Raw genomic sequence first — 25,105 nt, forward strand, 5'->3', positions numbered from 1 at the left:
GGCACACGAACGCCTCTTGCACTTGGGAGTTAACAAGACGCTTGCCCTGCTTCAGCGTGACTATTACTGGCCGGGAATGGGAAGTGATGTGGTAAATATTCTGAAGGGGTGCGTTGAGTGCGCCAGGCGTAAACCACCGCCCGTGGCAGCTAATCCACCGCTGCAATCTATTCAGGTCTCGCGTACTAACGAGCTCGTTGCACTCGATATTTTGGGGCCCTTCCCAGTCACGCCGAGAGGGAATAAATATTTGTTAGTGGGGGTCGAATACTTTACCCGATGGCCTATGGCGTGGCCTCTCGCTAACCAGTCGGCAGCGGCTGTGACGGACGCCTTCGTCCAGGGCTATGTCCTGGACAAGGGGGCTCCCGAACGCCTGCTGACCGACCAAGGTAAAAAATTTTCGAGTAAATTGTTGCAAGAGGTGTGCGATCTGTTGGGTACCAAGAAGGTGCGTACCTCCCCGTACCACCCGCAGACAGACGGGATGGTGGAGAGACTCCACAAAACTTTGACTTCCATGCTGTGCCAGCAGGTGTGCGAGGCACATGTAGATTGGGACCTGCAGGTCCCGGGAGTCCTTGCCGCGTATAGAATGGCCCCCCATGCAGCTACGGGGTTTTCCCCATTCTATTTGATGTACGGTCGGGAAGCTGACCCGCCAATGGAAACGCAACTTGGCCTGTCCGCTCCACGAACTAATTCTAAATTGGCAGAACATATTAAGTTTAATATTCACAAGCTGACAGAGGCGAGGGAGGCCGCATGGCTTAATTCGCGGGCTCGCCAAATTGCTAATGAACGGTTGCGGGCACGGAAGGTGTCCGGGCACGATTGGAAACCAGGTGACAGGGCCTGGCTGCATTGCCCTCAGGCACCCTTGGCTACGTCGCCTAAATTGTTGAGACCGTGGAGGGGACCCGTGGAGGTCGTGCGCGTTGCACGACCCCAGTGCGTTCAGATAAAGTGGGGAAAGCGCCGTTGGTACGTTCACCCCTCCCGACTGAAACCGTTCTCGCCTCCATATGGCCTCCCCTTGTGTCGTCATGGCCGAGCGTGTGACGTGACCGGCGACCCACAGGGGGAAATGTCTCTGCCTGATCCACGCGTATTTTCGCCTGATCTGCTCCCAGGTGTCTCGGATCTGACAGCTGCCGACCACCGGCGGCCGGATCTCCGCGGCGGGGCCGGCCCTTTCAGGCCCGTTCCGCGCCGTCTGGAGCAGCCGGAACCGTCGGACGGTCGTCAGTGTCCCGCCCCATACGACGGACCAGCCAGACGGACTCGCGCCAAGTCGTGCTACTTTGCGCGACCCGCCTCGTGAGGAGTCGGGGCTGTTGGTGCGCCTCGTCACTGCGTGTAGTCGCAGGGGCGCGGGGCGCGTTCGTTTTCTGGAATTTGCTTGTATTGTGTTGTTGTTGACTTTTCGTGTTCGTTGTCAATTTGTACATAGTTGTTCTTGTTGTTGTTGTTCTTGTTGTTATGTTACGGGCACACTGGGGGGTTACGGGGTTTTTTTTGGTTGGTTGTCATCTTATCGTAGCGGTTGGTTGTTGTTAGCAGCCGGGCCGGCTGCGAGCTATGTGGGAGGGGGTGATGTAGTGGTGATACGCGCTGGGTGTGTACGTCATGTGCCAGCGCGTATGTACGTGTGTGTGTGGTGACGCGCGCTGACGGGGAGGAGCAGGCGTCAGTGCGCGGGTGGGGGTAGTGCTGCTGATTGGCTGTGTGCCGGTGACGCGCTGAGAGGGAGTGATCGGGTGGCAGCGCGGTGTGATTGGTCGAGGAGTGGAAACACGCGCTGGGCGGAAACGGATCGTAGAGATAGCGCGTGGTGATTGGGTAACTGAGGAGCGGTGCCGACGTTGAGGTCCGCATCCGCTCCGTCTCCCGGGAGGAAGAGATATATAAGATGATGCACAGAGGAGTAGAGGGCAGAAGTGGAACCATCTAAGAATGAAGACGAAGGTGCAGAGATAGAGCCCGGAGAGGAGAGTAATGGAGAGTAGAGGAGAGTAAGGTATAAGTGTGTAGCCAGAGAGAGAGAACGGTTTACACGAGCTGAGTAATGTATAGTGTGTAGCCAGAGAGAGAGAACGGTCTACACGAGCTGAGTAATGTATAGTGTGTAGCCAGAGAGAGAGAACGGTCTACACGAGCTGAGTAATGTATAGTGTGTAGCCAGAGAGAGAGAAAGGTCTACACGAGCCGAGTATGCATACGGTGTAGCCAGAGAGAGAGAAAGGTCTACACGAGCCGAGTATGCATACGGTGTAGCCAGAGAGAGATGTAAAGTCTACACGAGACGAGTAAAGAGTGTAGCAGAGGCGTAAGGTCTACACGCGACGAGTGAAGAGTGTAGCAGAGGCGCAGAGTCTACACGAGACGAGAGAAGAGTGTAGCCGAGGCGCGGAGTCTACACGAGGCACAGAGAGCCAGCAGCCCAGAATCTACGAGAGTCAAGAGAAGCGTAGGGCGGAGAGAAGAGGTCACGAGTTGTACCGTTGTATGGTGACCGCATTGTGAAGAAGAGAGGCCACGCGTTGTATCGTTACAAGTCAAGATTTAATAAAAGAAGTGTGTTCCCGTCAAGGAGTTTCCTGCCGTCATTTTCCAATACTTCACATATTATATTTAGTGGCTTGCTAACCTTTTTCTTTAATTTGCACTCCTAGCGTTTTTTCTCATTGACCGCTTCATAACTCATCGGATTCCTCCTCCAGTCTAAATAAAGATACTGATCCTGATGTTGACACCCATTATCGTATTATGCTTTGCTATTAGTGCCCGATGGATGAAGGGCATTTAACACTGGTGAGCAGAATTTAAAACTCGCAACATTTGAATTGTCAGTTGAGGACTCTGCTACATGGCCACCTGGCTGAACAATACATAAACAAACAAAACAAATAACCTATTCCTTCGTGTGGCTGCTGATGTCGATGCAGAGCATCAACTACAATTTCACATTCAGGTGGTAAAGCCAGACAAGCGCGTCAGACTGATTCACGTGGACTTTTTGGAATTTCACCCCGACAACTTCATGGAATTCTCACACTATCCACAGTTGCTGCAAAAGTAATTCTGCATAATTTATGCCACCGTTTTTGGTTCTATTCGCAAATATTGAACTGGTGGAGCCCCATTGCTCAAACGAAGCGTTACAACCACGGGAGTTTCCGACAGGAATTGGGGATGTATGTGTGCTGATGTCACCGCACTCGCCAAACCATCGGGACGGAACCGACGAACCAGACTCCATCTGTCTCTCTTTCACAAAGACAAATAACCACCGTATAGCCTTAACAGACTGTTGGGGCAAGTGCTGTTAGCGAGCAGCACCTATGAAAGCCGGCACAGCAAACGAGGGGGTGGGTGGCCAGCACCACGCGAGGCCGCCTTTGTCTTCCGAGTGGCGATGTTTATACACCGCACCAGCTACTCATTTGAGGCTGAGTCGACCTACGGGAAGCCTAGGACCGGTTCAAATAATAGTCACTGGTCTTGGCCGTGAGTGGGAGTCGAACTCGGGTCGCCGGGTTCGTATCGCAGCGTGCTAACCGCGACACTACCGATGTGGTAACACACGGACACACACATACATGTTTGATGTACGTGTGAGAGTTGCTCCACTCTTCTTTGAATGTTGTTACATGTTTCCAATTTCTGTAAGAAATGAGACAATCGTCCTGCAAAAGGTGGCACGTTGATGGCTAAAAATGGCGACGTGAATTCAGGCCAAACTGTCTTCCTGCTCAAACGACCATTTCAAACAGCTGACCCACAGTCAGCTGTGGAAATTCTACATTCCTATGACAGGGGCTAACGGAGGTCGTCTATTGTTGATGCTCCACATCGTGGTACTTATTTTTGTCGACTCCAGGGTGATGATGGAACGAGTGGATTCCAGACGAGGACACCCTGGTCACTTATAAATAAGACTATCCTGGCCTCTTGAGTTCTTACCTGGTTACACAAATTATCTTGAGTGGAACGTGCAACCTTACGATTGTAAGGTGGTCCTTCCAAGCGAAATTATTTGTATACAATAGACATTCAAAACATATCCTGGACTAAATATATAAAGCACACAAACACTCACAAAGTACATTTTTAACTTGTCAACCCTACAAATAATAATTGCTCTGCACTCAGGAAAGCCTTACTTGAGTCTCATGCTGTTCACAGGGGAGTTATTCTTTGAGATATTTTAAACGTTCCTGTTTTGGGGTATTTTGAGTGTGGGAGGAAACCAGACTGCCCATATATAACCCGTGCCAATGACGGATAACGCTGTAACTCAACACAGAAAGGTTAGCAACTTACTCACCGTACTGCATCCTACAGGCCCCTCCTTTCCCTGCAGGTGGATGCGTCTTGGAGGCTCCATCTCTGGTGAACTTCCGACCTTGCTTCCAAGCTCCTAGACGAGATGAGCATCTCCCCCAGTTGTGGTGCTGACCTATTGGGGCCCTAAGAAGACAAAAACAAATGTGTGGCCCTCATCCTTCAATGTGTATAAACTCCCAGTGAGATGACAGAAGAGATATACAGTATATGTGTACCGATATGATACAAATCTCGACAAATTATATATATATAGATGTAGTGAATAACAGAATAGAGATGCAGACATGATGTATGATATGACATTAATTTGTTTTTGTATGTTGATTAGCTTGTGTAAGTTTACTTGGATTAGAATTTTAGCTGATGTTTGATGCACCCACATTTATTCACGAATCAGGCGGCCCTTGAGGAACTTGGAGCCCTGCGCTTTTGCCCTACAGCACCAACCCCTGATCACCAAACCTTTGGCTGAGATTCGATGGTTGTGGGCAACGCATTGAGTGCCGTGTTTCCATGACAAACTCGGAAGAGAGGTGGCTCAGTTCACCGACTGGCTCACCGCGGGCTCCCACGGCGGCCTTATCAGGCCAACGTGACATCCAAGCGGGCTCGGGTAGGTTGACACAGCGTGGGCTGGGCAGCTTTGTTTTCCATTCTGAGCCACGTGCTTTTTTTGTTACCCCAAACTGCACTTGGAACCAATGCTCCATGTCATGAGATCAACATGGAAACGGGGTATGCAGTCGACGTAAAATCTTCCTTTGCTAAATGTTTGGGGGTTGCTGTTTTTGTAATTAATAAACAAATATTGCAAATAATTACGAGAATAACGGACGCGAGCTTAGTGGAGCCTAACCAAACCCATGTCTACATTTATACTGGTTCTCTTTGGCAGCGGAGGGAGTGGTGGGTATGGAGGGGAAGGGGGAGGGAATGGAAGGGGTGGCGGGTATGGAGGTTGGAGGGAATGGAGGGGAGGGGGAATGGAGGGGAGGGGGAATGGAGGGGAGGGGGGAGGGAATGGAGGGGAGGGGGGAGGGAATGGAGGGGAGGGGGTGGCGGGTATGGAGGGGAGGGGGGAGGGAATGGAGGGGAGGGGGGAGGGAATGGAGGGGAGGAGGGAGGGAATGCAGGGGAGGAGGGAGGGGATGAAGGGGGGGGAGGGAATGGAGGGGAGGGGAGGGGGGAGGGAATGGAAGGGAGGGGGGAGGGAATGGAGGGGAGGGGGGTGGCGGGAATGGAGGGGAGGGGGGAGGGATGGAGGGGAGGGGGAGGGAATGGAGGGGGGGAGGAAATGGACGGGAGGGGGGAGGGAATGGAGGGGAGGGGGGAGGGAATGGAAGGGAGGGGGGTGGCGGGTATGGAGGGGAGGGGGAGGGAATGGAGGGGAGGGGGGAGGGAATGGAGAGGAGGGGGAATGGCGGGTAAGGAGGGGAGGGGGGGTGAAGCCCAAGGAGTTGCATGGGACGCAGACCCATGCTACGGTGCTGATCCCAGAACGGCACCAGGGTCGTTCCTGGGCCACTGAGCCCGCTCGCCAGTGGCCGTGGAAACCTCGCACAAGGCCTGCAGACTTCGCCGCTCTGTATCCCACAAGGCCCTTGTAGCCCTGCAGGCCACAGCTCTGACACTGCACGCCACATGACTCCGACGCCTGCAGGATGCCTCGCAATGAATAGTTGCGGCTGCAAATGATGAATAATATATTATTGGCTGGGGTGAGGTGGGGGGGTTGGAGTTCCTGCCTTGCTCCCCGTATATGCTCCACCAACTCTGCTGACAATGCAAGATTAATTGATGTGTACTTCAATCTGGAACTCCAATATAGTCCTCGTGTTAGCTCAGCATGACTTCCGTATGTATCTTTGGACGTATCTGCAAATTGAGCCCTCAGTCCTTTGTACGGCTTTGATATAAAAAAAAATGCATTGCAAGTTGTCCATCCTCTGTTGATCATCTGTCTGTAACTGTGACACTTCACTTGACACATTTTGATTGTTTGCATCGTTTTCATTTTCATTTTGAAATTGCTTCATTACACTATCCGCATGGTCTCCACGTAATGTGAATGTGTCTATTGGCTTGGGACGAAGACGAAGAGACTGGATTGTGAAATTTCATGGGCAGGATATAGTTTAGGTAAACATGCACACACATAAAGTAGATGAAAAGACACTGCACGTGCATGCACAAAGACCAATATCCCCCGTTTAACCTAAACAGACTTCTTGGGGCAAGTGCTGTTAGCGAGCACCTATTAAGGCCGGCAATGTGCCACACCATGCCCGGCCACCGTTGTCTCCCCAGTTGCGATGTTTACACGTTGCACCAGGTACTTGTTTGAGGTTGAGTCAACCTATGGGAGGCCTAGGACCAGTTCAGATATAATCGTCACTGGTGTTGGCCGTGAGCGAGAATCGTACTCGGGTCGCTGGATGCATAGCGCAGTGCGCTCACCACTATGTTACCGATCCCCCCCCCCCCCCACAAAATCCCACACACCATATAGCCATTATTACTGTCCTTTTGTGCGTGTTACAATCGTCCCGTACGGTATATAGGGTAGCAATGCACTCCAACAATTACCTATCACGGTTTCATTACTCGTGCTATACAGTCGTGTGATAATCCTCGTGTGGATGAATGTCTCCCCGTGTTATTAAGAGTGGTGACTTTTTTAGCACCGTGTTTCATTTACGCGGGTCGGCGTGGGTGGGTGAAACGGGAGAGCTTGACCAATTTAAATATCACTCAATGCCGTGGTCCCCAACAAATGTAGCTCAGGTGCACGGTGCAAGCACTCCTGTGCCACCCGCTCCACCCCGTGAAAGTAGCATGTATTAAGAAGTGTTTTAAAATTGGATTACAGAGTGACCGGAGATTATGGTGAAACGTTAGATAGGAGTCTCTGAGTTAGACTTTACTTTGTTTTGATCAGTGATGGAGACGACCTTTTTATTTTTTTTTACGCGTCCAGAACAAACTCTGTAATGGTTTAGGAAACGAGGGCTGTTGATTTAAGGGGATGTTTTTGGGGATATTTAGAGACTTTCAGCCTTCAGGCGGTCCCGCAGTCAAAACGAGACTGCTCACGTCGGCCTCGGTAAAGCGTGTGCGCTGTAAATGAGTTACCCGTTATTGTTCGACTTGCATCCCACTGGGATTTTTTGCACACAGCGTCGATATGCGGCGTTTTTTTCTGGAAGACTTTGCTGTTTTCTCCTGGATTTTTCTGTTGCGTGTAGTCACTTTAAGATGTTCTTTGTTCACGTTTTTGTTTGTTGCGGTTGCATCCGAGTCAAGAGCCGCATGGCTCACAGGGCTATTCCTAATAAATGAAACTGAACAAAAACTGCAAAACCCGTGACATCGTTCACCCATGCTGGGAGCGGAGGAGGGCGGACGGTGAAGTTACACGCCCCCCCGTTTCAGCTTCAGCAAGGCAAAAAATGAAAGGTGTTGCACCTTATCGGGGCTAAACAACGTCCAAGAGTTGTAGATCTCATGCCACCTGACGACTCCGAGGTCTTTGAGAACACCAGGGACTGAGTGGACTCCAATGCAGTTGCTGCAATGCACGACAATTTCCTGTTGTATATGTACGGAAAAAAACATAAACCAATGATTCTCAGCGTTTATGGAGGCATCCGATTGAATTAAAGACGTACAATTTTGACTGAAAAAAACTAAAGACAATCGTGCTTTTGTGAGCCAATGTAGGGAACCTTATTAAGAAATACAGATAATGGAAAGGATTTTAAAGTCATCGAATAATCATTCCGCGCCACGCTGTAACACCGGCGCAGGTGGCTATTTGGCCCGCGAGACGCAACGCACTCCCGAAAACTATCGCAAATAATTCTCAGGACAGCCTGTCACCTCGGCCCTCGTGTGCTGTTATCAGAATCAAAATCTGAATCTTGAAAACGCACGACGCATGATGTATGTATACTGTATATCTTTCTCCATGCAAAAATGGTTCGAACTCTTCTTTGGTAGCAAAAAAAGTGTTCACTTATTAATGGGCTTTTAACCGGTTACATTAATTAAATAAAATTAAGCTGAGATAAGATTACACATATTTCAGCAAAGACACTTAAAATGTCCCATTCGTTCAGCATAAGAACTGGATATCAGGCTATGAGAAGCATCACACCGACGCATGATTGTGGGAAAGCTTCACCACGAACCCACGGACAATTTATATTTATCGGTGTAACAGAATGACAGAGGCTTGCTCTGTGGCTCTAGATACTTCAAGTGCATTATTTAGGGCCCCATTTATATTCCAGATCTTTTCAGCCCGCCACCCACACTGACCCGCCACACACCTCCTGCTCCATACTATGTAGGCCAGACTCCAGTCTCAGGCCTTGTGAACTTAGTACTAAAGCGTGCCATGCCATTGACCCCTCAACCCCCCTCCCCCCTCCCCCGTTTCTCTCCCACTTTTTCTTGGCAAATCAACTCCATCTCTTTTCACCTCCCGTCATCCGCTCCTGAACATTATCTTGTGATGCCCATTGCATTCAGGGGTTGAACAAATAAAAAAAATAGATACAAATGTAAGAACGCTGCCTGCCTTAGTATAGTACTTACAAAAATACCACGTGATTTCATTAGTGAAGCTTGTAGGGAAATTGCGAAAACTATGGACATTTTGTTGAATTTTGATCTAAAAATAAATAAGCGGTCACTTTGTTGCAACCATTAATATTAGATTGGACGGTGAAACTATACGTTAGTAGTGTGCACAACTCACGTTTAAACAAACAAAATAATCTGTGCTGACCAAATGTTATTCTTTTTTCCTTTCACAGGAAGCAGGACAGCGTTTACATTTCCAGGATGCCATTTGTTCAGCATCCGCTGATAATGCCCTTCTTATTGTGCAGAAGCCTTACGCGCGGGCCTCACGTGTTAACGCTAAGCGAAATGGACCGCAGAGCATCGGACGCCTGCACGCTACGCTGACCATGTAACAACGGTGAGGCTGGCCGTCAGGAGACAGGTTTGTGTGGCTGGCCACCAGTCAGGGGCTGGTGCCAGAATGCGTCAACTTCAGCGTCAGACGCTGTGTAGGATAAGACGCCTGTCTGCTTTCATGCACTTCCAGAGCCCGCACGCACACAGACGGTGCCCCCCACGCCAAACACTCGTAGGTCAAAGTCACTCGTGGGTTTTCGCCGATGGCCAGGATCACCGGAGGTTTACTTTTTCTCACATTTATTACGTGTCTGTGTTTATACGCGTCTCTCCGCATCTGCATTTATTACGCGCGTCTGTTTACGTGCGTCTGAGAATCCACGTCCGCGTGGCTACTGGTAACCAGTGAGATGTCAAGATCGACCTTTTGTGGAGGAGGCTCGTGAAGGATGCCACCGAAAAATAAACAGTGCCTGCCCCGAGGCTAACAACAGGATCCGGAGGAGTGACACTCTGCAATGAGTGAGAGTTCCAGGAAGCGCACAGAGAGAGAGAGAGAAAGTAAAGGGGAATCGTGTAAATCTCAAGTTGATGACTTGGAATAGATATCTGTCAATCCAGCCTGTAAACGCATCATTCCCAAAGTGCGTTGCACAACTTCTTATTCTCATTGTGGCATCATGCAGGCACCTTGGCTTGTGCAGGCACCTCAGTAATACCGCTGTATCTTAATTCTTGTTTTCTAACGTACACAATGTCTGTACCACACACACACACGCATGCCCAAATGTGATGCTGTATACTGCACACTGGCCCATATCCATGGTGGCTTGAATGCAGATAGAAAGGGAACTTGCTCAAAATAATAAATTACATAATCAAAGGTGCACAATAGTTTACAAGCCAACATCAGCATGTTGTAGTCCCTCCGTTGTCACAGACTGCTGCTGGTCCATCCAGCGGTTTGATCTTATACCTCCACTGTGAGATTCATATTCCAGTTCGAAGCCTAGGCACATAATAATTTGCTGTTCATGAGCCGACCCCTTCAGATCCCCCGTTCTACCCGGATCACGCAGGCGTACTTGTCACGACGTCACCTCCATCCAGGTTCAATCTGTTGTGTGGACTGAGGTGCAGTGACACACGCCGGTGTCTGTGGGGGAAGAGATCCCCTCGTGTGATTCAAACGATGGACTCAACTTTGTCGAAAGTCAGCCGCCAATCTATGAAATGGTCATAAACGTTCACCAATAAGGCATCGAACCTGAAGGGTACAATCATCGATACACTTGGTTATACTTTGTTACGTCCCCATTCAAGGCATTATGTACTCCTCTCAAGGCTCTAAGAGCAAATGTGTGAGCCTTCGTAGCATCGTGGTGTGGAGAGAATTCTCTGGGCCTGGCGACCACAGCAGCACGGGGACCCTCGTGGTACTTGCCACGGTATCGTCATGCCGCGAAACTCTGCCAGGACTCTCTTACCGGCAATGCTCTCGTCAAGGAGCTTCAACCATTACGCAAACTCCGGTCATCCTCGCAGCGGCTTTTATCTGGCCATCGAACAAAGACGGTCACCGCATCGCGCGCTTTCAGACCCGCTTCTGCGGCCGTCTGGAACGCTCTTCCTTCCGATATTAGGAAGCCACTGGAGCTATACACTTTTAAATCATTGTCTAGCAGGGGCGGTTTCTTCATTAGGGCGATTGGGCGACGCACCACCAATGTCATTCAACCACAGAGTCACGCTAGCCGTCACTGTGCCTCTGGATATAGTCCAATCAGCGTCATGCTACGTTCTGTGGAGTACCGCCTCTTTTTGGGCGATTTCCCTCCAGCTGAGAATCGCCCCGAGTGGTCCCATAGACTTACATTCAAAGATGTTTTTTTTCGAACGGGGGCGCTGCAATGCATTCTCTATGGCTTCCGGGAGGGCTCGCCCTAACGTGTTTACGTCATCATACGTGCTTACGTCATCATACGTAAGCACGTTTCATCCAACAATATAATTTGTCGCCACCTAGTGGAATCTTTAATAAAAGAAACTTGAGTGGGTTGTTTTAATAGTGAGTATAGAAACAAACAAGATGTATTGTAAGAGTCACTTTATTTTTTATTAATAATAAAGAAGTGAAGTTGCCTTTACATGCTTAAGCTGTTAATTTATCCATTGCATGGGTGGACCTTATCCTTATCAATCATCCAGACATTTGCCCTCCCTGAGAGATTTTGCAGGAGCCGCCACTGTTGTCTAGAATGACAACGCATTTCTTTAGAACTGTCTTATGTGTTTAGTTTGTTGTCCTTCCCCTGCGATTATTAGCATGGTTGGCTATGTACAGTGTGAAATAAGTCCAACATACATGTTTCGTGTGGCAGAGTCGGTTGTTGTTGGTTATGGTGGGTGATTGTGGTTGGGTGGTTGTGGTGGGTTGGATTGTTATTTTGTAACGGTGGGTGGCTGGGGATGGTTGGCCTGTGGTTGGCAGCGCTAGGTGCTGATGGCGATGGTGTTTTTTTATTATTACACGCTTTTTATTAACTCACTCTGTCTGTTGTCGTTGTTGTTGTTGTCGTTGTTGTATCCTCAAATTTCGTAACTCAATTTTAACCCACTTCCCAATGTGGTATCGACTGCAAACTTGGTATACTTACGTCATACAGATGACAATACTAAATTCTATCAGAAAAAAATATATTTTTAAACATTATTTTTAATGTTATGTTTCGGCTTGGGTCTAATTGTCCACGCTCAACTGACGTTGGCTGTAAACGACCACGGTCCCTTACGTTATGGTAAGCTTCGGGGGCCACTTCCTGGAGACGCGGAGTCCTGCCCATTACTAGTACATTTCATGAAAGCGTATTTAAAAAAAAAGTATGTTTTAAATATTACTTAATGTCTCGTGCTTTTTAGACTTCCCAGGGCGCTTCTGAGGGTTGCTGGGACTCTCAGGTGGCTTTTTGTTGCCCGGCAGTGCATGCGCTGGTCACCGTTTGTGCCCTCCCTTGCGCGAGTCGTATCCCTCTGCCACGGACTTTTTTAGTTTTTTTTATTATCTTTTTTACTCTCTTTTTTCCTCCCCTCTGTGGCTTGCCCTACATTTTATTTTGTGTATTTGTAAGTCACTTTGAGATTGTTGTTGCATTTAAACAATTAATGAATACAAATCGTGTTCTTATTTACTCCTAGGTGCAATAAAACTGTAAATCGCAATAGTTATTTATTTGTCCATGAATTGCAAACGAAGTCTCCAGATGCTTGTTCAATTGGGTCTTGCATCAGCATTATTGGCCAATACCATTTTTAACGAGTATTTTGAAGACCGTTTAAAATACCTAATGTTCCTTTTAGACCTGGCTCATACACATGAACACTATTTCATGTAACCAATGTGCAGCGCTGTGTACATAATACAGCCTATTTCACTGTTCTCAATGTTATATGTTAAATCCCAAACACTAGCTCAACAGTGTCCTGAAATACTAACATATTTAGATGCTATATAAATTCAAATGTTATTGCAATGCAATATATTTTCACAATTGGTGGGTGATTGGTTCATTGGATCCCGAAACGTGGGGCTTATATTTATCGAGTCAAGGCAAATCGGAGAATTCGCAGAAAGTGAGCGCATTGCAATTCTGAGCAGTTCGAAAACTGAAATTGCATAAAGGGAAGCAATTTTAAACGGTGGTGCATTCTAATATTAGCACCAGCACTTGCGTACATGGCCATCGTTAGCCGGCGAGCACGATATCGCACGGGATATGCTCAGCTGTAAACCCTCCAGCAAAATAGCAATAACACTGGAAGGCACCAGCGAAGGTATTTCACAGAGGTACGAATTCCTTCTTGGTCTGTTGAGTCACACCTCATAATTCAACCTAACAATAATCTGACACTTTGTCTCAACGATATGACAGCGCCACGATTAGATTAAGTCCGTCTATATTTACCTAAATTAAATATTAAATTACCTTAAATCAACACATTCTCTAAACACAAGGGAGCTCTGATGGATAATGATTATTCATATAAAAATTGCTTATGCATTTTCCCATAGTTTTTGGTCTTTAATCTGCCTGGAATCCCACCGGATGGCTGGAATCGCAAAAATAAGGTTGTGAATGTCACTTGGAGACCCACTCTTCCCATCCTGTCTCTGGGCTCAGTAAAACAACTACCACTTTGTGTCAATTCTGTGGTGGCTTTCCGGCGTGCAAGATTGACCTGCAGCGCGAAAATGTGGAGTTTACACCGCTGGTTAAGGGCTCTCAATGAAGATGAGAAATGCTACGAAAGCCACTTTTTGACCTGTGAATCTACCTGGGGTATTTAACCTCACGGGGCGCCTTGGTGGCGAGATGTTAAATACCTCACCTGGTATACGGGAGGCTGTGAGTTCAATCCCGACGCTGATGCCTGTACATTTGGAATTTGCATGTTCTCCCCGTGGTCGCGTGGATTTTTCTCCGGGTCCTCCGCTTTTTCCCTCCACATTTAGAATCAACGTGCAATTGGAGTATTTGACCGCAAATGATGAGCTATTTCGTTGAGCTATCATTTGTGGCCAGGTCGCTTCTGAAAATAGAGATACTGTGGGCCTTGATTGGTAAGATAAAAAGAAAACCATGAGATTTGTTTAAATTCCAAAGTGCCAAATGGCCTATTTTACATTGCTTTTTGCACAATTCAGTACATTGCCCTTTATCCTCCAGTCTTCTCAGACCCCTCTTGCAAATGAAACATGCTGTCTCAATGGGCTCTCAGTCACGAACAAATACTTTTGTTTATTCACTTGCACTGTGTAGTGCTTTCGCAGTGCCAGAGAACTGTGATCTCAGCGGACGAGTGTCACGCGTGATATCAGCACTGGAGCATGTGTGTAGCCTCCACCAGATGAAAACCCAATCGCTCAATTACTAACTAGTCACCTGACCTTAACCCAACGTTAGATACGAAATGGCTGATAATGATAATTGATGATGCCGTAATCAGTATATGCAGTGTGTATAAGTGATCTCATCTATTCAATATTAGGCCTAATTTGAAATGGCTAATTCAACATATAAATAACTAGCATGCCTCTCCGCATAATGAACAGCGGCATTTTGGGGACGCAGCTATGGTGCTGTATAAGCAAAGAGTCTCGATTAGCTTTGACAAACTCGGCATTGGACATTTTTGCTGGAATGCTCTCGCCAAATGTCAGTCGTGAGACCCCCTCCCCATCACCGGACAAACATTGGCAAAACCCAAAAATCAATCATGAGTCACAACATTGGCAAGACCTACATGCTACGTATACTTGATCAAGCCGGTTAGAGTGGATTGGTGAGGCATCCAACCAGGAGCGCATTCGGGCGAAGGACAACAATCAGATTGTTGGGTTTCGTTTGTTGTCCTTCCACCACACCTCCGATTAGAACGGTTGGCTACGTACGGTGCGACAAAAGTTCAACATACACACAGTAACAGTTCAGATATCGCTCCACATCTATGTTAGCCGATGGCCGTGAATCAAATTCAGGTTGGCTGCGTTCGTAGTGCCTTGTGTTGAAGCACCTAATGCATCCCGACTGACATGAAGGGAAGCTATTTCCAAACTACTTCTGATTGATGGGGATACCTGTTGGGTGCAATGGCCATCGTGAATGGGGAACATCTGCATTGAAACTGATGTTGCCTTAAGTGTGCTAATTTCATGATTTAGGTTGAACTATTTAAGCAGATAAGAGATGATTGCAATTACTAATGCTCATTCGGATGAGGCATGTGAAACCATTTTAGCATCGAGATTTTCACGATGTAGTGACAGGAATTCAACACGTGGTCATCGTCGATAACGGGGAGGGGGAGGTGGGGAGGAGAGACGCTATTGGCCGATCATATTAATATTAATTATTCAAACCTAGCGATAATAACTCACAGCTCTACGTGACGACGCGGATTTGAGATGTATTTGCTGCCACTTCTGGCCACTCCTCTTATCTGCAATAAATTCAGATGATAGGAGAAATGCATCCATGGATAATAGGATAATAGGCAGTCCAATGTATGTACTGACTCCGTGGATAATTGGAGTAACTGGTAAAAGGACCACATATAAGGTGAGTTTCACTCTGTGACACAGTGACACAATGCCCCACTTTGGAAAATCACGTCAAGGGGTGTTTAACATCCACCCTGAAGAGAATAGGCCTTGTTAATTCCCCACATAATAAACAGTAAGACATTATCACGCTCTGTATATATAGTATGCTGTGTGCGTGCAAAATGTATCCAGAGAATATGCATGTTTCTCACGTTGTTTCTTTAGCACAGTTGGCTACGTACGGTGCAAAATAAGATAAACATACATAATACATACATATATCCACACAATATATGCACTGTATATATATGCCGGATGGTATATGGACGATGATCACCTGAGCCATTACTGCTTCAGAGATGGGGGTGGCTGTCAGCAGCAGCAGCATTACCAGGCCACACTCTCCCACGGGGGTTTGTTTGGCCGTTCGGCCCTCCACGGCTGCAGGACAAATCAGGCAGCCCGTCCATCAGCAGCGGACGGACTGGGGGAGGGAGGTGGAGGGGTGGGGGGTCCGAGCTGGGAGAGGGAGGTGGAGGAGTGGGGGGGGGGGCAGAGCTGGGGGAGGGAGGTGGAGGGGTGGGGGGGGCAGAGCTGGGAGAGGGAGGTGGAGGATTGGGGGTCCGAGCTGGGGGAGGGAGGTGGAGGAGTGGGGGAGGGGGGCAGAGCTGGGGGAGAGAGGTGGAGGAGTGGGGGGGGCAGAGCTGGGAGAGGGAGGTGGAGGATTGGGGGGCCGAGCTGGGGGAGGGAGGTGGAGGAGTGGGGGGACAGAGCTGGGAGATGGAGGTGGAGGCGTGGGGGAGCAGGGCTGGGAGAGGAGGCGTGGGGGAACAGGGCTGGGTGTCGCCACGGCTGCGCTCATTTGTCAGAGGATGGGGCGGCATGGGGATTAAGGACACAGGGGTGGTTCCCGATGTGAACAATCGGAAGGGTGCTCGTGTGCACAACTAATTGAACATGCCTTGGGGGTAGTGGTGGGGTCAGATTCGTACAGAGAAGGGTAGTGGTCATTCTACAGCTGCACTATTGCTCTACGAGTAGTAATAATAATTATGAATGTGTTACTCATTAGTGTGGCACAGTGGTTATGCATTTTGAGAACCCGGGGACCGGGATCTGATGCCTGGGCGTGATTGGCACAAGTGGCGAGTGTCATGCCCCCCCCCCCCCCCCTTTCACTCACCTGCATTGCACTGGTCATCGTGGTGAAGTATGATCAAACAACTCTCACTGCCGACACGATCAGGCGAGGCTTTCATTCAGCTGTGGCTTTACAAATGGGTTGAATCAAGTTTTATCGGTTCATTCCCAAGCCAATTGCGCGGTTTTTTTAACCGTTACTGGCAGTTCATAAAGATATTGACATTTCGGCAGACTGGGCAACAATAAATATTAAGCCTTGGGGCTTAACGGAAAGATGGTCTCAAACAGAGAGAAAACAATTGGTCTGGTTGAGTTGAAGCCGTTGGTACAGCACCTATTGTTAGTCGATGGCAGTGGCTGTTAGCGGGTTTAATGGAAATGATATCCATCTCATTGATGTGTATTGAGTCTGAAAATACGAATGCCTTTAAAATCCATTATACTCTGAGACTCATTAAACTTCGGTCACTGATTTGAACGCAACTTTAGCTGCCAGCAGCCACTGCCGTCTATAGCATCAACCCAACAAACCTATCATTTCCAAGTATTTTTAAACTGCTTAACTACACAACTCAATATTTCCTGAAGACCAGACAGCCAAATTGCCAAGATGTTTGTCTCTCTTCTGAAGGACAGTAAAAAAAAATCCCCTGTTATTATTTTTAATTAACCTCTTACCCATTGCATAAATTCACTGAAGCAGCTACTTTGTAACTTCTAGGAATAATTGCTTTGTTTTCTAAGGAAAGCCTCACTGAGTCTAATGACTTTTTCACATGATTGCTTTGGGTTGTATCGAGAATTCATCTTCAAAAAAGAAATTGTGGGTGAAAAATCGAATGTCTAGACAACATCTCCCCACATAGAGATGAAACAAATGCTTACAGATTGACCTAAAACCTACTTTTTGTACTGTCCCGAAAATACCTTGTTGTTAGAAGATGATTTTGGTGTGCTGCGGTGATGTTGACTGCCTTTCCTGGTATACATCGGGTCGTGGGTTCGATCCTGACCCTGACGCGTTTTGAGCAGATTTACTCTCCAACACACCGGTGGGCTGAAGTAATAACTATTTGTCGTTTTGTTTACGTGACAAATCCCCTGTCGGGTGGTGGAGGGGTTCGACACATTTATACTTATGCGATCTAACCCAAAAAGCTTTATTATGAATAATATTGGTCGCGAAAGCCTGCTTCGTGTTAAACTGACTCTCTCTATTGCAAGGGAGAGCTGCATGTTATTATATTATCACGACATACTAATTCATTTTGGCATCGAGTGGCACAGTAAGGTCGCACTCATTACACACACAAAGTGCTCGCCGCAAGTGAACCACCAATACCTTGCTGATCTCGTCAAGGAGCATAAACTATCTCCCAAACTTCGATCATCCTCGCAGCAGCTTTTGGCTATAGCCATCCAACAAAGACGGTCACTGCATCGCACGCTTTCGTATGCGCTTCTGCGGCCGTCTGGAACGCTCGTTCTTCCGATATTAGGAAGCCACTTGAGCTTTGTAAATCATCTCGATTGACAACTCATTTCTTTCGAACCGTTTTTTGTGTTTAGTTTGTTGTCCTTCCACTGCACCTCCGATTTGCACGGTTGGCTGCATAGGGTGCGAAAGAAGTTCAACATACATACTATCCGGAAACCTGCATTCAATTCCTGGCCATGGTTAACATCAGTGGCGTGTGATATCTAACCGGTGCGGTCCCCCACAACTTTCCCACTTCACCAATCCACACGAAGTACAGTCAAACGACCCCCATATCTGACAGCATGGAAAAGGATTCATCCAGCAGTGGAATGACAAAAGACTGTAAATTATCATTATAATTACACAGTCAGTTAAGAGTGGACAGAGGCAACGTCCCGTTTCAGACCACGTTTCAAACCTAGCAAGTCTGAACTGTGGAATTAACCTGCCAGTCCCTGCACAGTTGTGGCACTGTGCAAGCATATTTACTGGACCCATTTGTTTCGATGAAGTTTACTAGTTTTTGTTTTATATTTCCCGTGGCTGAATTGCCAAAAGTATGCTTTTTTTAACGAGCTGTCCACGTGACTGAAAATAAAGTAGCCTAGGTCTGTCGACGTACATTGCTGTGTAATGTTCGACGTAAAGGATAACATTGTGTATGTTGCAAAAGAGCAATGGACAAGAAAAAAACATGACGTGGCTTACACGTACGTCGCCGAACCATTTGTGCACAAAACATGTTGATGCAACTACGACACTTTTTTTTCGACTTGTTGTGTTCAAACGACAAGTTTACCGCCGGGCGGAGTGTGAGCAACTTTGCGAATATATCCTTAAAAGACCGTGGTTTTAAGGAAGCTGACGGAGCAGCGAATGGATTGACAAGGAGCGTTGTGAATGCGCGTTCGCGTCGGTACTAGCGATAGTCACAAAGATGTCCATCAGGCGGGGTCTTCCGTGCACAAACACGTCCATTCAATCGCGACGGCACTGCATCGTTTTCATCTCAGGTGCAAACATTTTAACCAGGTTCATTTTAAAAGGCGATACTGAGGTGGTGATGATTGTGTCATCTTTGTGCGTCCAGATAAAGACCTACCCATCACTCAACAAACGGTGCCGCCCTTTCAGCTTTCTACCCAAGGTATAATCACGAGCATTATCAAGGCAGATTGGAAAACGGCAATTCTGTGATGCTGTTGTGCTCATTGCCAAAACTGTGACAGAGGCCAGGAACACGGGACTGTGAGCACATGCGACTGTCAAGACAGATCCCCACAGAGCGCATATTTGCGTATTTATTTCTTCACTTACGTTAAAATATAAAAATGAGCGAGGTGAGCAATAGTTGTATGGCCTTTAATTAAGAATTAACGACACTACTCGTGCATAAGTGCTCATATTCGATAGGATTCAAAATGCAGTGTTTACACTGCAGTCAAACGTCGCGTACACACACAATCCAAGCGACCGCCAGGGAGCACCTTTGCAGAAATTATTAAAGGAATATGACCCCATTTTTATATATATAAAGGGTGCATTTTGTCTTGTTTACCATTGCATTTGCCTGCACAATAGGCATAATAAGATCGTAACTGACAGAGCAAAGCTAACAATGTCTGAATTTAATTTTTAAAAATTACGAAACGTAACATTACATCATTTTAAAAATGCAGTACAAGGGAAAATTCATACAACAGGAGATTTCTTAAAATCGGCATTTCTCAAGCAACAAGGGGCACTCTGTTGCAGTGCAATGTGAAGGAAGAGAGTGAATGTGTGAACAGCTCACGCGAGGTACGTCTCTATTAATCTATTCCAGACCATACATTCATACCCAAACACATGCGCGTGTACTGATACTTACATACATACATATTATACCGCGACAGCTTGCGTCTGCATTGGGGTGGGGTCAATCATGGTCATTAATTGCCTACAGATTTATGCAGGCGTGGGTGTCTGATTCGGAACCCGGGCTTCCATTAGCATGTAAATGTGCCTTGACCTGGCTGCCCATGCGGTCTGCCAAAGGGGTCACGCTCACAATCAGAATGTGGCCGCCTCTGCTGCCCGTTTCCTCTCGCCCACTCGATCGCAAGATAAACTACATGATTGATCGCCCTTTCGAGCCCTGACAGTCGCAGTGGAAGCGGATTTTTATCATGGCTAATAATTACACCGTTGGCTTTCAACCTGGGGGGGGTGGCGGATGTAAAGGTGTGCAAATACAAACACAGACAAAGAATCCCCCCATAGCCTCAGCAGGCTTTGGGGGCAAGTGCTGTTAGCGAGCACCTATGAAGGCCGAGGGGGCGGGTTGCCCAGCGTCATGCCTGGTCGCTTTTGTCTCCCGAGTAGCGATGTTTTACACGCTGCATCGGTTACTCATTTGAGGCTGAGTCGACCTAGGGGAAGCCCAGGACCGGTTCAGATAATCGTCAACGGTGTTGGCCGTGAGCGGGAATGGTAAGTTGGGTTGCCAGGTTCGTAGCGCAGCGTAGCGCTAACCGCTGTCCTGCCGCTCCCCACAAACAAACGCACACAATGAGTGACATACACAGACATACAGAGATTTAAAAGCATTTACAATAGACATACACGTATAATGACAAAGACAACGATACACACACACACACTCTATAATCATTCATACAAACACACGTAAAAAAAAACACGCATACATGAACACTGATAATTATAATTCATGCCCAGACATAGAATGCATGCTGTGAAAAGCAAAGCGTTACAAGGTAACTGATATGCCGACATATTCAAGAGTGTATTTTGAGAAAAATTCACATGCCCACCAAAAACGAAGATCCACCCTATACCCTTAACAGACTCTTAGGGCAAGGGCTGTAAACAAGGCAGTTGGTGGCTAGCACCACGCCCGGCCGCCTTTGTATCCCTAGTGGCGATGTTTACACTCCAGACCAGGTGCTCATTTGAGGCTGAATCGACCTAAGGGAGGCACATGACGGGTTCAGATAATCGTCACTGATGTTGGCTGTGACCGGCAATCGAACCGTTACACTACCGCTCCTCATGTACAGAATGAGCACGGTTGGCTACGTACGGTGCGAAAGAAGTTCAACATACGTACGTTTGTACTTATGTAAAAATAATCGGAGGTGTGGGAGGACAACAAATTAATACATGCCTGTACAAACGCACTCACAAACAAATACTCGTTTTCCTTCCAGCTCTGTGTGGACACGTGTGTGAAGAAATGACTTATGCCTGGGCTCCACTGCCTCTCCAGCGCTGATGTCAGACTTTTATTTTAGGCCAAGTTCAGACTAAAAATTCTGAAAGCAATTTCCATGTTGTGCATGGTATGGAATTGGAATCAATGTCACTAATCACTGCGGTGCATATATGTGCACACGTGCACAGTTATGAGAATGATGGATGGTCGCGACGGAGATTGTATTGTATCCTGATGCATCGCCCCCCTTGAAAAAAGGCCGGTAAAATTCTCGAGCTATTGTGCGTTACTTCAAATGACTAAAACTGGCACTGCGGATTGCTCAGCGTAGGTTTGATCCCGCATAGAAATCAAGACGCTTGACACCACCGCTTGGTAGGAATCTCGGGCAGACACCCACATTGTGTGAATTATCAAGCTGTCACAGATGCCAGATGTTGGGTTCACTTAATTTCCACACAGTTGAGGTGTGCATTTGTAGACTATGAAACACCATTTGACTCCGTAGGAATTGACGCAATCATCTAAGCTCTCAAAAACCGAGGACTAAAATTAAAATTATGATAAATAATACCAAAATCTATTTGCAAAAACGGGACTGCCATACTGAGACTAGATCATGAAAGTACCAAATGACATATTAAAAGGCGAATCAGACAATATATGCACATTGAACTTCTTTTGCACCGTACGTAGCCAACCGTGCTAATCGGAGGTGTGGGGTAAGGACGACACACGAAACACAAAAAGCAGTTAAAAATAAAGACTCTATTGTGCCAAAGGTATTCACGGCATAATTATAATACGTACTTTTTTTAACGGGATCGGACAAATGAAGGCAGAAATATGAATGGGTCTAAACACTGACTATCTTCATATGAGCTGACAACACAATGTCTTCATGAACACCAATGGGAAGGAATTGCGGTGAATGTTGAGAAGAGCTTCGTGAAGAAGACGGCAGAGTTGGAGCTGCTAATAAATACGAGAAAAACACGCGTCGGTTACAACGATTTCGCGAAACGATCAGAGTAGTACGGGAGAAGGACACAACTGGAAAAAACACAGCGAAATTTACACGTACCTGTGGCAGCTATTGGAGGCGGACCGGAAACTAAAAACATGGAATGAAGACGGTGGACGTGAGTGGACTGAAGAACTTTCTATGTATCTGAGATTCGTAACGAAAAGTAATTAACCAATGTGTCCCAGTAAGAATGTTCACTACCTGCGTATGAAACACGGTTCAGCAATGGGGTAATTAACAACAAAAATGTGGAATACAAACTGAAATGGTGTGCAAAGAAGCATAGAAGAGATAAATGCTTGACATTACATTGAGAGACAGAGAGGGGAGCACATGCATTAGAGAACATCAGACCTATTAAGAAAAGTAAGTGCACTTGGGTAGGACATGTCGGGATGGATGTTTGGCGATGGTCAGGAATACTGTAGTGGTGGAGTGGCAGCCAATGACTGCTACACAACTGAGATGATGCACACCGGAGCAAGAACATGAGTTTGTGTGCAGGTGCTGGATGGATGGTTGCATCGCAAGATTGTGAGAAGTGATGATGGCTCGAGGTGGATTTCATCCAGAAGTGGATTGATCTCGGCTGATGATAATCAGCCAAGCAAGTGGTTTTCGATGCCTCAACAACATCATGGATATCTAAAAAAAAAATGCCCTACATTCTGAAATCACGTGGCCATTCAAAGTGCTCTCAACCTCAATCATATGGGATGACTGAACATATCAAATACAATGCACACGTACAATGTCACCCCTAGGTGCCGGCGAGTACAGGATGTTCTTCTACTTCACGGTAATACAATCAGCTTGCAGCCCATAACACTCGCTCTCATCTTAACAGTGGCTTCCTAGTAACAACAAAAAAATCGAAGCAATCATCGATGTTCGCAGTTCTAAACGCACACATTGCTTGTATTTATTTACATTTTTTTTAATGCCATGATAGTAATTAAAACTAAAAACTAAAAATTATCATGAACATGAAAAAAACGCACTGCTACTGAGATCCATTGCTTTTTTAAGACGAAAATATTGGAATATGTATCTGGCCTGACAGCCACACAAAGACAACCTTTCTCCTTGAGGATTAACCCATAACACCTGGGTCTGTCTCGTGATCTCCTGCTAGCGAGTCTTCGACACCTCGCCTGGCCTCAAAGTGCACCCAGCCTGGCACACGTGCTGTGGTGCCGCCTCCGTCAATTAGTGGTGAACGGTGGTTGTTGTTGATGATACTTCATTAACAATTGAACCTAAACACAGTGCATATAAAGGGTATGTAGTGATTGCTGGTCAGAAAGGCACATTGAAGAGACCTGGGGAATAGTTCTGCCGTGTCTCCATTAGAGTTGTTCCCCAGCGTGCCGTGGAGGTATGCTGTGTATCAAGAGTTTCAGAAAGGGCATCACTCCACGTCATGCCTTCATGCCAAGGGCACAGGTGGGCCGTACAGCACTTAAATTAGTCTCGAAATCCAAGTAATCTTTACAGCGTGAGCAGGAAGTCCCAACACTTCTTGATATCCTGGAGTTCAGTGAACTGGTATCATACAGCGATATAGAGACTTCCTTATACGGTAAGGGGACTTCCAAATTTATACTTATGACATTTTATTTTGTATGTTGAACTTATTTCACACCGTACGTAGCCAACCATGCTAATCAAAGGTGTTGTGGGAATGACAACAAAGTACAGTAAACAAAAGAGCATTTTTCAATTCAGAAAGTATTTTTTTTTTATATCTAAGGAAAGTTAAGCGGGCTTGAGCAGGACGCAGCATGGCTCGAGAGGATGGCGATCGCTGGATGAGACTGCAGGAGGTAACACGCCCGACGACTCCCACGGAGACGGAATTGTCGAGATCATCTCACGTGCAGGAGCGAGACGGATTGTGCCATCGAGTGACCACGCCTTCATGCAGCAGTGGCCAGAGCATTGCTGTTGATGATGACCGACCAGGCGTTATCACGAGCGAATGTTCTGACTTTATCTTTTCGTGCTCCACAAACCGAGGAACTAACCCACGCAATGTGCACATTCCTTGGCTAGGATCTACGTGACGTGGTCAAGGCAATTAAAACAAAATAGCGTAAATTTAAAACAACAAAAAACACTTTTTTTTAGGAGGGGCAAAAGCGTAAACATTCTAGAACTCGTATGACGTGCACACCATTCAAACGAACGATCACGATAACCTGTTGGGTGTTGCTGATGTTTGTGTTTGGCTGTGTTTTCAGAACTACGGTGGAAGATAGATTGGTGCGAGGGGAGGGCAAGGCAGTGGCCGGGAATAGGAGCAGTGGAGTGTGAAGCGAGGCAAATTGGGAGGACAGCGATGGGCTGGGGGAGAAAATGCTGCAATGTCCAGTTGGTTATCGCCTTCCAATCTTTACCAGCGGCCAGAGGAGTCAGGCAACCTCAAGAGAATACCTTATCAGTTACTTCCCGCATTTTTTTTTACTTACCCTGTGCCAATCACCAATAATTGAATGTCCATCCCTTATTAAAACAGAATTACCTTATGGGCTTATCAGCCATGTGGCGTGTTTATCCACGGTCCACCTAAACCCAGATAGAGGAATGCAGCCAGCAGGCAATGAATGGAGTGAGATTTGGGCTGTGGGCGCGTGCACACAGACACAATTGTGCTCAGAGTATTACCGGTAGCTGGAGAAATCCGCGGAAGGCATTTAGTTGGGGGGGGGGGAAACACTAAGTGTACGTTTTTTAAACAAGAATCGCGTCTGTACAAATAACGGTGTGATCAAAGTTATCTTTAATGATATGTTTAAATTAAAAAAACTGTTGTCTGAAGTTTGCTTTTGTTCACTTCAAAACTGCATTTCATTCGTGAAACGT

At 46.9% G+C, this 25,105-nt stretch overlaps 1 long non-coding RNA gene across 2 annotated transcripts in view; it reads right to left on the reverse strand.

The window, feature by feature from the left end:
- Window positions 1-25,105, reverse strand: part of LOC144938256 (uncharacterized) — a 76,290-nt gene that overhangs the window by 33,545 nt on the left and 17,640 nt on the right. For both annotated transcript variants that reach the window (XR_013637832.1, XR_013637831.1), the window contains exon 2: window positions 4,331-4,473. This is a non-coding gene — a long non-coding RNA (uncharacterized LOC144938256). The remainder of the gene's footprint in view (window positions 1-4,330; window positions 4,474-25,105) is intronic.

This window comes from Lampetra fluviatilis, chromosome 2 (assembly GCF_964198595.1).
Source record: "Lampetra fluviatilis chromosome 2, kcLamFluv1.1, whole genome shotgun sequence".
Lineage (NCBI taxonomy): Eukaryota > Metazoa > Chordata > Hyperoartia > Petromyzontiformes > Petromyzontidae > Lampetra > Lampetra fluviatilis.